Consider the following 14,941-nt stretch of genomic DNA (forward strand, 5'->3'; position numbering starts at 1 on the left):
ATATATAAAATTGTCATTCATGCCCAAAGAACTTTTTTCAGAGTTATAAATCTTACCTTTCTGAACAATGCCTTCAAATTCACTTAGAACTTATCAAAGACTATTTCAAGTGACTATATTACTATAATCTACCCAAGAACATAAACATTTGATAGAAAGTATCACATATCAACATTTATGTAAAGGTATCATAAAGTATCAAGGGAACTCTGCAAATTAGCTCTATTTTTACTGGATACCATCAAATAGGGATAATAAAGGAAAAAACTCAAAAATGAATTTATTAATTATAATCTTACCATAAGCTCACAGGTTAGGAATTCAGAGAAGAGGTTCACCACCCTGAGACCTAGAAAAGTATAACCAAAAATATTTCCATCAGCACTGGCACTGCATTTTAATTCAAGCATCACAAAATGTTAAATAGTGATTCATATTATGAAAAATTTCATTGTATGATTAATTAGTATACGTATAATTTAACAAATAATTTTGACTACAATATTCATCTGAAATAGCATTATCATTACTCAGGTCACATCAAACTATTGTGATTTAAGATTAATTACTCTAATTTGAGCTCCTTAATGCAGGATGACAAACAAGTAGAGGATTTTTATTGTCTCCTTTGCTTCTTATGGGACTATGGGTGATGGGCACATCTGCAAGCAAAATTTATTTGGCATATGTTACAGAACCTTAGTTGCATTCATTTATACAGCTTCATATATATATATATATATATATATATATATACACACCCATATACACATACACACACTATGCATGTGGGCCACACACACACACACATTTACAAATGTAGTTAACATACTACAAACCTACATTTATCTTTGTTTTTTCTGTTTAAATCAGGGATAATATATAACTTTCCATGATTATAAATATTCTCTAATATCTGTAATTATATATTATATTATTATAATATATTATATTTATAATATATATAATCCTAATTTAAAAGCTGTATGGTACTCAATAGTTTATTATATACCTTAAATTATTTGATATTTGATTTAATAACACTTTATAATATCAATTAATATTATCTTTAAATTGAGTCATTTAGTTACCATCACATAACAATGTTTAAAAGTTAATGTGCTTGGCAAGAGCTTTAATATTTTGATGCAGTGCTGACTTACTAATTAACACATATTTATTAAGCCCTTGGATTTGTTTACTTCTAGGCAGATTCTGCTCTAAATGGATAAAAGAATACACTGAAGATTCAATCTTGCTATACGTGAAGAAATTAGTAGCATTTATGAACCTTTTAGAAAACTGAATGACTGGTATATAGGCAGGTGCTCTACTGTGTGATGTATCACAATTTAAGTTAATAGAAGAGAGAAACCATAACAGATTGAATCTAGTAGTCAATGTCTTAATGAGTAGTGTTGTTTTTAAGGATAGGTTTTTCTCAAAGTTCTATGCATTAAATTATGCCAACCATTTTCTACTGCAACTGAAGGAAACATAATATAACATAGTTTATCTCACAAAGGAATGATATTTAACTCTTAGGAGGAATTATAATATGCAGAAATGATTCTGATACTAAAAGAACCACTTGACGACTGAAATGAAATGTTTCCAATATCCTTCTGATGAAATATTAGCGGAAATCAAAATATCACTATCACTGAGGTGTGAACATTCACATTAAAATGTATCATTCTTATTCTGCAAATTGAAATGTATGTGTGCAGTAAAATCTTTAATAATGACTGCTCAGGCTTTCTTGGTCAAAGTCACTGAACTGGGCGCCTGGGTGGTTCAGTCGGTTAAGCATCTGGCTTCGGCTCAGGTCATGATCCCATGGTTCATAGGTTCAAGCCTTGCATGGGGCTCTGTGCTGACAGCTGAGAGCCTGGAGCTCTCTCTCTCTCTGCCCCTCCCCTGATCGCTCACTCTCTCTCTCACTCTCTCTCTCTCAAAAATAAATACAAATTAAAAAAATTTAAAAAAAAAATCCAAAGTCACTGAACTAACTGGTGGCAAGGACTTAACTGAATTCTGAGTCTTTGATTCTCAGTCCATTGTATTTCATTCCAATTATTGGCCATTATCCCAGGTCTCCTTGTTCCCAAGTGGGTAGACACTGCTTCCCAGCCTTCCACAGGTTTCTGTCCCACCCACTCCTTTTACAAATTCCAGTGCACATGGATTAACCATGTGAACATGCTATTCATTCTCTATTGCATTCTGCTTTTATTTTCCCTGCAAGAACAAGGAGTGAGAAGAGGACTTCAAAAGGTCTACTTCTGGGGGCAACTGGATGTCTCAGTCAAACAGCTGATTCTTGATTTTGGCTCAAGTCATGATCTCAGGGTCATGAGACTGAGCCCCACTTCAGGCTATGAGCTGAGTGTCAAATCTGCTTGGGATTCTGTCTCACCCTCTCTCTCAAAATAAATAAATAAACATAAAAAAAAAAAAAAAGATTTGCTTTCTACTGATACTTGCTAAAGAGGAAGACTTTCCCAAGAACCTATTGTGCTCTGAATGCTTATACTTCAAGTCAATCAAAGAATTATATTGAGACCTTCCCCTCTGCTCCCCGTTTTTATCAAGAGGCGCATCAAATTCAATTGGGGGTAAATGTATAACGGTTACGTGTTAGAATCTACATGTGGCTGAAGCAAAGTATTACCATTGTGAAATGAATGCTTTGGATACATATATTAAATTTTTTAATTGTTATTACCATTTTATTATTAAATATTTAAAGTCAAGCTTTAAGGTTTCACACTATAATGCAGGAGCAATAATTTCCTGTAGCACTATCAGATGCTAGATTACTCCTGCAGGCACTATGTTGCATATCTGCAATATTAAATTGACAGTTTTAACTGAATAATAGAATTTCAACATAAAAAGCACATAAGGGAATTTATATCTTCCAGTTATATGTAGAATGTTTATCTATATCTGAAAATGAATATTTAGATAATAACAGTAAATCCAAAGGACATCCTTGTTTGGATTATGGACATTGTTATACTGAGTAGATATGTTAGGCACTCAGACTATATGTCACTACCCATGTGTAAATTCAGGAATTCCAGAAATTATGTTGAACACATTTGGCTAGTTTTTCTTCAAAGCCAAAGCCGAGCCAGAGAAGTGATTTTAGACACATAAGAAAGCCAAAGCAGAAATATGGTTTACCCAAACTTTATTCTATTTCTACAATGATTTACATGGCCTGACTCAGTCAAGAATACCGAGTATTGAGACATAATTAAAGAAAATAAATGAGAGAGAAAATAAATTTTAACAATATGTGGATAAGATAACTATTTTTTAGGGAAGAGTCTGTAATGATGGATCAGTAATTAAACTATCAGTGACATTGGCACAATGTTAGAGTTTTATCATTGATGCATTTCAGGAAATTTTATTTTAGAGATAAGATTCTAGTAAATAGACTTGATCAGATATACTCCTTTCATTTCTACTACTTGCCCATGTAAGGATAACCATTCAGAAAGAATTCATGCCAAGTGAAGTAAGCAGACCAAAGCAAAATTGCACTTTTGGTAATTCTGAAATTCTAATATGTTAAACCTACCATATGCCTACATAGCTGTCAAAGTACTGCAGAAATCTTGCGAAGTTGCATTTGAATTAATATTTCTATAAATTAATTAATGTTATTAGTGAATGCATTTATCAGATATGTGACTCAGAGTTTGAAGAAATTCATGGATCAGCATTTCAGATGGTGGTTTTCTCTGATGCTAAAAATAATTAGACAGTGTTCTCTTTTCCTGGCTTGTTCACAGGAATTCAATAGTTTGGAAGGAGTGAGAGGAAGCTGAATTTTAAAATGATCTGGAAACCTAAAGGTTGTGAAATTATTTTAAATAATTATAAACAATTTTAAATAATAGTAAATAAATTTAAATATTGGTTTGATAAGTTTAAGAAAATCCTAGTTAATAAGCAATTGGTAAATAGTACAGTGATAAGATTTCTACACTTTTTGGCATGTATCCTACATTGATACTCATAAAAGTCTCTTGTATTAGAGATTATTTTCCATATTTTCAGATAAGAGATTGGAAGCTAACAGTTGCTAAATAAACTCCAAAATGTCTTACTGCTAATATATTGTGAAGTCAAAATTCAACCCAACCTTAATTAAGTTCAGAATCCCAATTAGTTTATATATCAGGGTAGGATAATATTAATAGATCTATTTACTGAATATATAGCATATGCCAAGCACTGGTCTTAGTATTTTGTATGAATTAACTCATTTAATTCTTACAAGTGAATCTCTACTTTCTAAATGAACTGAGCTGTCCTTTATTATCCTTTTCTTCTTTGTTTTTTTTTTTCTCCTAAACAAAGAGATCCTGGCTTCAGAGACTGTGCTATGAATCATTACATAGTAGTCTCTACATGATAATTGATCATTTTGCGGTATTCTTACAAGCGGTATTTCAATGCACATGTTTACATTTTTTCAAGTTTGGCATCACGCACATGTAATTACATATTTAATATGTGTCTACCATCACCTTGGTTGTTGGTCCTAGGTAGTAATAATAGTATTTATTGAATATATACTGTGTCAAGAATTGTGCTAAGTGCTATAAATTCATCTCATTTAATTCATATAGAAGTCCTAACAAGTATTACAGTCACCCTAATCTCATAGATGAGAAAATTACCAGAAAACTTAATAAATGTGCTCACAAGCACACAAAGTAAGAAAAAAGCACAGCTGAGTTTCAAACACAAACTCTCTTATATGATGCAACATAGAGATTCTGATTCTTCTAATGGGGAGAGAGTTGTGAAAGAAATTAGAGGCTCTCCTTTTAGTTCATTTAGAGAGAAACTTAAAACTTCAACTTCTTAAAGTAGAGCTACGACTACACCCTAATTAAAAAAAAAAAAAACATAAGAATAGCAAATAGTCTTATAACACCATTATGATTAATTGTAGGTAGTTACAGCCCCTCAGTCTCTAGCTCATTAAATGTTAAACTGAAATGATGCATTATTTAGCAGACATGCCGATTTCTAGAATTTTCTGCCAATAAATTCGAGAATGCATGAGATTTTACAAAATATGTAAATTTCATGTAATATATGCACAATTTTGGTAGGGGTTATCAGCAATGCTTACTTGGAAAACCAGATAGCCTTCTATTCATTTAGAAAAATGCAAATAATGTGTAAAAAAACAACTTTGAACTCTCACTTCTTTTAAGACTGCCAAGCTTATCATCTCAGAAACACAACTCTTATTATAATTATAGGCAACATGTTTGGGAAAAAAATTGGCGGTTTCAGTGAAACTTGGCATATTACAAACTCTCAATAAATAACTAAAGAATACCTAAGTGGTCCAATAAAGAAATGATCGCAGTTAGGCTCTTAGGAAGAAAACTATACTGTATTTAGGTAATAGATTTCACCTTACCCCAGTACTATCCATACTTTCTCAATGTCTTTTTCAGTACCTAAATCATTTCCTTCAAAGCATCATTTTTTTTTTTCAAAGATCTTTTTTTTTCTTAAATTCTAGGAAAATTGGAGTGACAGGCAGTGATGGGTTTGGGGAGTACCAACTCCTTCCATGATTAGATCTATGTAAATATGCCATGTAACTACAAATATATACATACATGTATATGTATGTGTATACATATATATGTATATGTATATATTAATTCATCTATCCAATAGATATTTATGGAGCAACTATGTGTCAGGCACTATTATATCAGAGTGTGAGGTTAAAGAGATAAACAATACAAATATGGTCTAGTCTCACAGATTTTATATCCAGGTTAGTGATATTACATTTAATGATGCAATATTTTGTTGCCACTATCAAAAACCACTAGATACTCTGCTATAATAGTCTATGCACTTTTGAAAGGATTTCTTTTTAGATGTTTCAAATTTCAACCTAATAAGCCTATTAAGTTCAAGAGGGTTTAACACCATGGCAGAACATCATAGTTATCCCCCTATTCATATAATATTGTTTTTAATAAGAGAACCACTGATTTTAGCAAGGTTCATGGCCTTCTGGAATCAGATTATGATCCTTAGACTTGGTGCCATAAGACTAAGTCCTGGAAAAGCATGTATGTGGAAGTGGACTGAGTGACTTCTAGAAAGTGTCACTGAATGTAGAAAGTATCCTTGTCCATTTCTCCCATTAATTTCTAGATAGAATGTGGAATAAAGACTTGGAGTTCCCGCAATCATTTTGTATCTGACAGACTACCCTCACTTCCTTGCTCTGTTAAACTCCCAAGCAGAATACTAAAATGGGAGAAGTCTGGATCCTTACAACAGGGAGTGTCATCTCAAGCCTGGAAGGATTATCTCTTGAGTAAGCAAGAAATAAACTCTATAGAGACAGAAACTAGATTGGGGTTTTTAGGGACCAAGGAGTGAGAAGATGGGTACAGAATTTCTCTTTCGAAAATAAAAACATTCTAAAATAAGATAGTGTTTGTACAGTGCCAAATATATGAAACCCAATAAAGTGTTCCCTGTATTTATTTTTAAAGTGTTCCCTTTAAAAAGTTATACAAAAAATGAATTTTATGGTATGTGATTATATCTCAATAAAAATGTTATTAAAAGTGTGTATGCCTTATATCATCCTATTAGTTTAATTTGATCTATATAATAATTTGAATACATTTTACTGTGCTAGAAAATTGCATGGCATATTCTTTGGGAACTCAAATTCAGCTGAATTTATTAATTTCCTACTACACATTACCATGTTTGTAGAGTTTGGGGAAAATAAAAATAACAATACAAAAGAAAAACAATCTGTCTTCCATAATCTACAACCTACTGAGGAAAGTGGCTATTCCTGAATTAAGTAACACCATGACCAAATATTTACCATCCAGGGCTTCTGTGAGGATTTTATTATATGCTGGGAAGTTATTTGAAAACTACTTAATAACACAATTCATGATTAGAAAAACAAAAATTTGCCAATAAGCATTATATGCTGATATTTGTGTTGGCAGTGGTGCCTTTGATAACTTTGTAACTAAACGAGTATGTTTTGAAATTGTGCTTATAAGGAAACCAAAATGTTAAAAAACACTAAACAAAGTTTTATCCTTGAAAAAAGTATAAAAGTACTGATTACAAATATTTCTGGTTTCAAAGAAACAACATTAAACAATCCGTTTTGGCGGTGGGGATTTAAAACTTTTAATCTAAAATGTATAGATCCTTATGTTTGATATTTTGGCTCAGACATCACTAGTCTGAAAAACTCCTCTCCAAATTATTCAAAACACCAAACTTTTATTAAAAATGTTTCCATGGGGCGCCTGGGTAGCTCAGTCTGTTGAGCGTCCGACTTCGGCTCAGGTCATGATCTCACGGTCTGTGAGTTCGAGCCCTGCATCCGGCTCTGTGCTGACAGCTCAGATACTAGATCCTGCTTCGGATTCTGTGTCTCTCTCTCTATGCCCCTCCCCTGCTCATGCTGTCTCTCTCTCTCTCTCTCTCTGTCAAAACTAAATAAACATTTAAAAAAATGTTTCCTGTTGGGGACATCTAGGTGGCTCTGTCAGTTAAGCGTCTAACTCTTGATTTCAGCTCAGGTCATGATCTCACAGTTCGTGAGATCAAGCCTCACACCTGGCTTTGTGTTGACAGTGTGGAGCCTACTTGGGATTCTCTCTTCCTCTCTCTCTATCCCTCCCTTGCTCCTGCTCATTCTCTCTCTCTCTCTAAAAATAAATTAATAAACTTAAAAAAATGTTTCCTGTTGAGGCACCTGGTTGACACAGTCAGGGGAGCATGAGGCTCTTGATCTCAGGGATGTGAGTTCAAGCCCCACATGGGTGTAGAGATTACTTAAATAAATAAAACTAAAAAAAAATGTTTCCTGTTGTGTGGATATGATTGGCAACAGTAAAATCAAACTATAAATGGATACACAATAAAAAGATCCTCCAAACTTCTCTTGAATGACACAATCATAATTTTCTGAAGTTGACATTCAGCCACACTAATTTGTAGAGTTCAAAAAATAATATCATCATAAAAGTTGGAATTTATTCACTATATTGTACACCTGAAACTAATATAGAGTGTGTGTTAACTAAACTGGAATTTAAAATAAAATAAAGTAAAAAGAGAAAAACGTTGCCATGCTATAGATACCTACACATTTGAGAAGAAATGTAAATGTAAATTAAGTGTAACTCCAGCATCATATAATGATTCTTTAGTTACTGGAGATGATTATACTGGAAAGTTTGTAAGAATGTGTGAAAGTTCACAGGACTGGTTTAACCTTTATGTGAATTAATTGGTTACTATAGCAACATTAATTTTTGTCTCACTTCAACTGTTGCAGAAGCTCGAATCAGCTTTGGAGCTTCATTCAGTTCTATAATCATTGGAGATATACCCAGAAGTGGGATTTCTGGATCATACGGTCATTCTATTTTTAATTTTTTGAGAAACTTTCATCTTATTTTTCATAGTAGCTATATCAACTTACATTCCTACCAGTGGCACACAAGGATTCTTTTTCCTCCATATTTTTGCCAACACATGTTGTCTCTTGTCTTTTTTAATATAACCATTGTAATAAGTGTGAGGTGATATATCAGTGCAGTTTGATTTTCATTAGTAATGTTGAGCATCTTTTCATGTATCTGTTGGCTATTTGTAGATCTTCCTTGGAAAAATGTCTAATCAGCTCCACTTCCTATTTTCTTTTATTTGAGAGAGAGTGTGTGTGTGTGTGTGTGTGTGTGAGTGGAGGAGAGGGGCAGAAGGAGAGGAAGAGGAAGAGGGAAAGGGAAAGGGAGTTGGAGGGAGGGAGGGAGAGAGAGAGGAGGGAGAGAGAGGAGGGAGAGAGAGAGAAAAAGGGAAGGGTAAGGGAAGGTGGAGGGGGCCGGAGAGGGAGAGAGAGAGAGAGAGAGAGAGACAGAGAGACTTAAGCAGGCCCCACGCTCAGTGCAGAGCCCAAAGCTGGGCTTGATCCCACAACCCAAGGATCATGACCTGAGCTGAAATCAAGAGTCAGATGCTCAACTGACTGAGCCACCCAGACATCCCTCCTCTGCCTATTTTTAAATTTTATTTATTTATTTTGAAAGAGAGAGAGAGAGAGAGAGAGAGAGAGAGAGAGAGAGATTGAGTAGGGAGGGTCAGAAAGAGAAGGAGAAAGAGAATCCCATGCAGGCTCTGCACTGTCAGCACAGAGCCCGATGTGGGGCTCAAACTCATAAACTGTAAGATCATGACCTGAGCTAAAGTTGGACACTTAACCAACTGAGCCACCCAGGCACCGCTGCCTATTTTTAGATTAGATTTGTTTAGTTATGTTTATCAAGTTATATGAGTTCTTTATATATATGGGATATTAATCTCTTATCAAATAAATGGTTTGCAAATATTTTCCCACTATGTAGGTTGCCTTTTCATTTTGCTGATGGCTTCCTTGGCTGTGCAGAAGCTTTTTAGTTTGATGTAGTCCCATTTATTTATTTTTTGCCTTTGTTGCCTTTGCTTTGGGTGTCACATCCAAAAAAAAAAAAAATAGTTGCCAAGACTGAGGTCAAAGAGCTTGTAGTGAATAAAGGAAAGCCTCAGGTATGCTCTGAATGGAGGCTATTAGCATGGAAAAGCTGGAGTGGGCTAACTGCAAGGAGAATATCTTATGATTGGTTTGGGGAGCATATTTGGCTTTCTCTGGTTTGTTAGCAGATAGAAGTACGAGGTAAGGAGTGGGGAGTGAAAATGAAGGAAATTGGCTGTCATTCTCCTGAAAATGTCCTGCACTTACTAGATTTCCCTGACCATTCAGAGCCAACTTCTGGAGAGGTTGTAATTTGTCTTTCTAGCCTTACTGGTCAGAGTTCTATTATCATATATGGTCTGGCTGTTGTCTATTTGTTTATTAGTCTTGCATACCTTACTTTTCGTTTTCCCCTCCAATCATAGGAGCATCCCTCCACTTAGCCACTAGTTATATTTTATACTGCCTTATGTAGCCTTGATGACAGATTGTCTAAACCTCCCATCATCAAAGAAGAATATTTGAGAAATATATATACATTCAATAAATATTTAATACAATAACAAATCTAATATAATTGTCATAGTGGGAATTATTATGTGATTATGTGTATGTAGTGAAGTTATAATTATATCAGTTGAGTTTTGTATACCAAAGCATTTGTTATTTTTAATGTTGAAGATATTTTATTAAACATTTTTATTTCTTCTAGTTGTTGATTGCTCAATATGAAACTTATACAGAGTACATTAAAGATACTTTAATTAGTCTCAGATACAACATTATTTCTCACAATTCTGTGATGCAAAATACACTTCTTTCAACTTCTTAATACCTGGTTTCTTTCTCTTTTTTTAATAAAAAAATGAACATTTGCATATTTCTATACCACTTTTACTAGATAGCTTGAACATTGATAAGTGAAAGGGATTAGTCAGATACCATGTAAGTTTATAACTTTGTTTACATTTGTTGGCTATTCTGACATATGCCTATTAAAAATAGAGGGAAAAATATTTTGGTTAACATAGCTCCTTAATCTCCGATTTCACTAGCATAGCATACTTATTCCATTTTATTAGCATCTGAAGAAAGATTTAGCCACAGATTTCTTCTTCCTGATCAATTACGAGTGTTTACTAAGTATCTATTATATGTCTAAATACAATATCAGATATTAGGAAATATAAAGCATTACCCCCTCTTATGATATTTAGTTAGCAAGCCCAGTGTATCATATCAATGTTAAACAACAAAGGAAGAGGAAATGTATATGTATATAGGAGACAAAATATATGGTACAAATATAATAATTGTACATAGTGGGAAAAGGAAGAAAAAATAGATCTTCCTTTAGAGGAAGACAAACCTAGAATCAGATTCAGGCTGTATCAAACCTAGGATTAAAGTTTCATTGTATGACATCTGGCAAGTTATTTGACTTACTGAGGCTGCAGTAATAACAATTATAATTGACAATAATAATAATAATTATAACAAACAAGAATTACAGGTGTTCTAGAATTTTTCATACACTAGTCAATTTAACTAATCCTCCTAACAACCCAAAGTAGCAGGGCACTTCTATTATATTCTATTTTATAGATAAATTAACTGAGGAACAGAGCAGCTAAATAACTTGCCCAAGGGCAGAGATCTAGTTAGGAGAGGAGTCTGCTAACAACAAATTCTTGTATGCTATTAGAATTTATATGGAGTAATTTACTTGAATTGGCCACTATGGTGACCGATTCTTGGTAGCTGCTCCACAAACATTGGTTTGCTTCTTTCCAATTGAGTATAAGTTATTACAGTGCCTCTCAAACTTCAGAACACACCAGAATGCCTCAGTCATCCAAAGATATCTGGGCCATGCCCCCAGAGCTTCTGATTTATTAGGTGAGGTGTGGAGTACCTAAATTTGCATTTTTAACCAGTTCTCAAAGGCTGTTGATGCTGCTGATCAGGACATCCCACTTTAAGAACCATGGAGTCTATGCTTACCTAACAGAATCCCACTTATGCACTCTTGGCCTCTCAGGGCTCATGATCTCATAAAGACTGTTTTGAGAACTGAAGATTTACAAAAACAGAATAAAAATATGATCCATATAGATTGGTTAGTAAAACTGAAACATACCCATGTAAGTTATTTACATTTTTAATAATCAAGTCTGGTTAAAATTTATAAAATAAAACCCAAATGGAATTAAAATTCAATTGGCAAGATACATTATGCCAATCACTTACTGTGGCGTTTGCAAAGTTTTTACATGCTAAAATACATTTACAAATTAGAAGCATACAACAGATACTGTTCTATAAAGAATTTTATTCAAGGCACTATATATCATGATCATTTTCTATACTCTACTAGATCATTTTCTATACTCACAAGGGCAAGGATCTTTGTTCCGTCATTTAGCATATCCCAATGCTTGGAACAGAACCTAACATGTAGAAGGTGCTTCTAAATATTTGCACATCATTCACTAATCCTTTTGGTTAAGAGGAATTACAGAGCCAAAAGATATGAATGGTTTTACAACCCTGGATTGGCATTACCAAAATGACTTCAAGGAAGGATGTACCAGCTTCTACTCCCACTAGCTCTGTGTGTTTGTGCCTATTTCCATTGCTCATAAACACCACTTTATATATCTGCCAATAGTAACAATTACTGCTACATGTGTTTACCATATGTTGTTTTTCAAATTTTAACAACTCTAAAATCAAGATGCATACCCAATGGGATAATTTAGCTTTTCTTTTTCTCCCTTTGTAGAGCTCCATAAAAATAATGATTTGTCTCACAGCTTATGGCATTTTAGATTCAAAAAAGAAAAATCCAGTGATACATAAATCTTAGTACTGTATTTGTGAATACTAGTCATAATTACTTCAAAAGCTATCTAATGCTGTTAAGCATTTTGAAATATCACTGGAACACTATGTGTCGAATGTTGTCTTAGAGCTCTGATTAACTACCTAAGAAATATCCTATTTTCCATGGGCTTACTGACAAATCAGAAACACACAACTTGTCTTAATTGCTACAAATCAGCATTATTTGTCCTATATTTAAAAGAGATAAAAGGAGAACATGTCACCAGATTTAAATTAACAAAAACATTTGTAAAAGAAAACATATATTAGGAGATACATGGAAAAAAAGTAAATATACCTGTAATCAAAAACCTCAAATTTTTCTATGGAAGAAATGTATAAATGTTTTTAATTGATTTTACTAAACTTATCTGCTATATGCTACTATGGTGTGCTTTTTTTACTCTCAAATATTAAAAATTAATCACATATCAGACAAAACTATTATATTTTTTCTCACTATTACATAATTTTCAATATTTCAAATCTTTAGGAATAAATATTCTTCCAATGAATTAGAAATAAGAAAGATGAAATGGCATGGATTGCTTCAAATGACCAATAAGTATCATAAAATGGTCAGCTTTAAATAGTAATATATAAAAATTAAAATTGAGTAAATTTGGAGGGTGAGCCCTATGTTGTGCTCTGCCCTGACAGCGCAGGGCCTGCTGGGGATTCTCTCTCTCTCTCTCTCTCTTTCAAACTAAATAAACCTTAAAAAAATAAAAAAATATATATATATATAAAATGGATAAATTTTTGCCTCAGAACTGAACATATATTTTTTGCATATAATATTAAAATTCTTTTAAGACTCAATTACTCCAAATGGAGATACCGAGTTTATACTTGATTACAAGGATTAACTGATAAGATGCATGCAAAGTGTGCAGAAAAGTTCTGGCTCATAGTAATTATTCATCAAATATCAGCTATGATGATGATACTGATAATTAAAGTATTTAGACAATAAATCTATGTGGCTAGTGCAAATAAGGTTTTCTCTTTTCATTTTTACTTCTATAATGAACAGTTGGAGGATGCATAGTAGCACTGGTGTAATTACCCACCTTCATAAACATAGCTATAGAAAAAATATTAGCTTCATTTTCTCTGCTGCAGAGGGGGCAGAGAATACAAACATGTATATGTACATGAATGTGTGACTAATATTATATCTGTATGCATGTCTGCAAAGGTTTGAATATTGAACAATCTTTCTCCTTAAAGAAAGGGAAACATGGTTTTGTTGTTGTGGCTTGGATATTAATAGTCAATTAAAGACTTCCTGTGGGAGAATATGATAAAAGGGGGTTTGTGGCAAAAGGGAGGGAAATGTTGAGTATGTGAGAGGGAAGTTACAGAAAGGGAGGGAGGCAAACCCTAAGAGACTCTTAAATACTGAGAAAAAACTGAGGGTTGATGGGGGATGGGGGAGAGGGTAAAGTGTGTGAGGGGCAATGAGAAGGGCACTTGTTGGGATGAGCACCGGGTGTTGTATGGAAACCAATTTGACAATCAATTATGTTTAAAAAAAAGAATATTGTGAGTATGTGAGATGGAGTCACTCCAGATTACAAGAAGGTGGAGGACAAATGCCAAGAGATTGAGCATGGGGACATTCCCAGAGAGCATCCCCAAGAGTGGAGATAATTTTCCTAAGAAGTGAAAGGGCGCTTTGTCTTGAAAGTAAAACTAGGGGAGAGCCAAGGTTAAGGTCATTGGGGAAATAGAGTCATTGTCCCTCTGATCATTAGCCTTTGTTGAAGGAATGCAATTGTTACCTGGAGAACTTCCTTACTCAACATAACCCAGCACCCCACCAACTCACCATGCAGGAGGAGTGATATCCTTCAGGACTTCAGTACCCTTTTCATTACCCAAAGAAGATATCTGCTTCCCAGCGATTTAAGACACGTGCAGCCTGAGTAAAGGTGGTTGGAGTCTTGGCTAACTATTGACATGGTAGTGTAGGATAACACTGTAATGCTACCGTAAACGATGGGCAGTGGTTAATGAAGTGGGTTTTACAATTCGATAGTATCCTTGTTGCATTAAAACTGTCAGTTTAGTATGGGTTGTTTTCAGCACAAAGGAAGACTATAATCAAATAGAACAAAAAATAAATAAAACACAAGCATTCAAAGATAAGTGGCTTAGATATATTTTCCTTGATACCAGTGTTAAAGTGTTTTGTCTGTTCTCAAGATGGACTATAGTATGTAGTTAATGCAAAACATTATTTCTATTATCATCTATTTTGAAACATTATTTTCTTTGGAATGCTCATTAACCCAGGAGCACACACATCCTTTGAAAAATCTCATGTTTAACTAGGAAAAAACAGAATAACTATGGTATATGTATTTATTCACAGGCCAAGGAATACGTATATGTACTCTGTTCATCATAATACTTAAGTTAAATAGATATCAATTTATCTAGTGTTTATCCTAATATTTCAGTCACAATGACAACTTAAAAAGT

At 33.7% G+C, this 14,941-nt stretch overlaps 1 protein-coding gene across 26 annotated transcripts in view; it reads right to left on the bottom strand.

Moving 5' to 3' along the window:
* PTPRD (protein tyrosine phosphatase receptor type D) overlaps positions 1-14,941 on the bottom strand; it is a 1,372,973-nt gene that overhangs the window by 1,195,122 nt on the left and 162,910 nt on the right. For all 26 annotated transcript variants that reach the window (XM_078436828.2, XM_078436827.2, XM_078436819.2 and 23 more), the window contains exon 3: positions 300-349. The gene's annotated coding sequence lies outside the window, so the exon portion shown is untranslated. The remainder of the gene's footprint in view (positions 1-299; positions 350-14,941) is intronic.

The sequence above is a fragment of the Panthera onca genome, chromosome D4 (assembly GCF_046562875.1).
Source record: "Panthera onca isolate mPanOnc1 chromosome D4, mPanOnc1 haplotype 2, whole genome shotgun sequence".
Lineage (NCBI taxonomy): Eukaryota > Metazoa > Chordata > Mammalia > Carnivora > Felidae > Panthera > Panthera onca.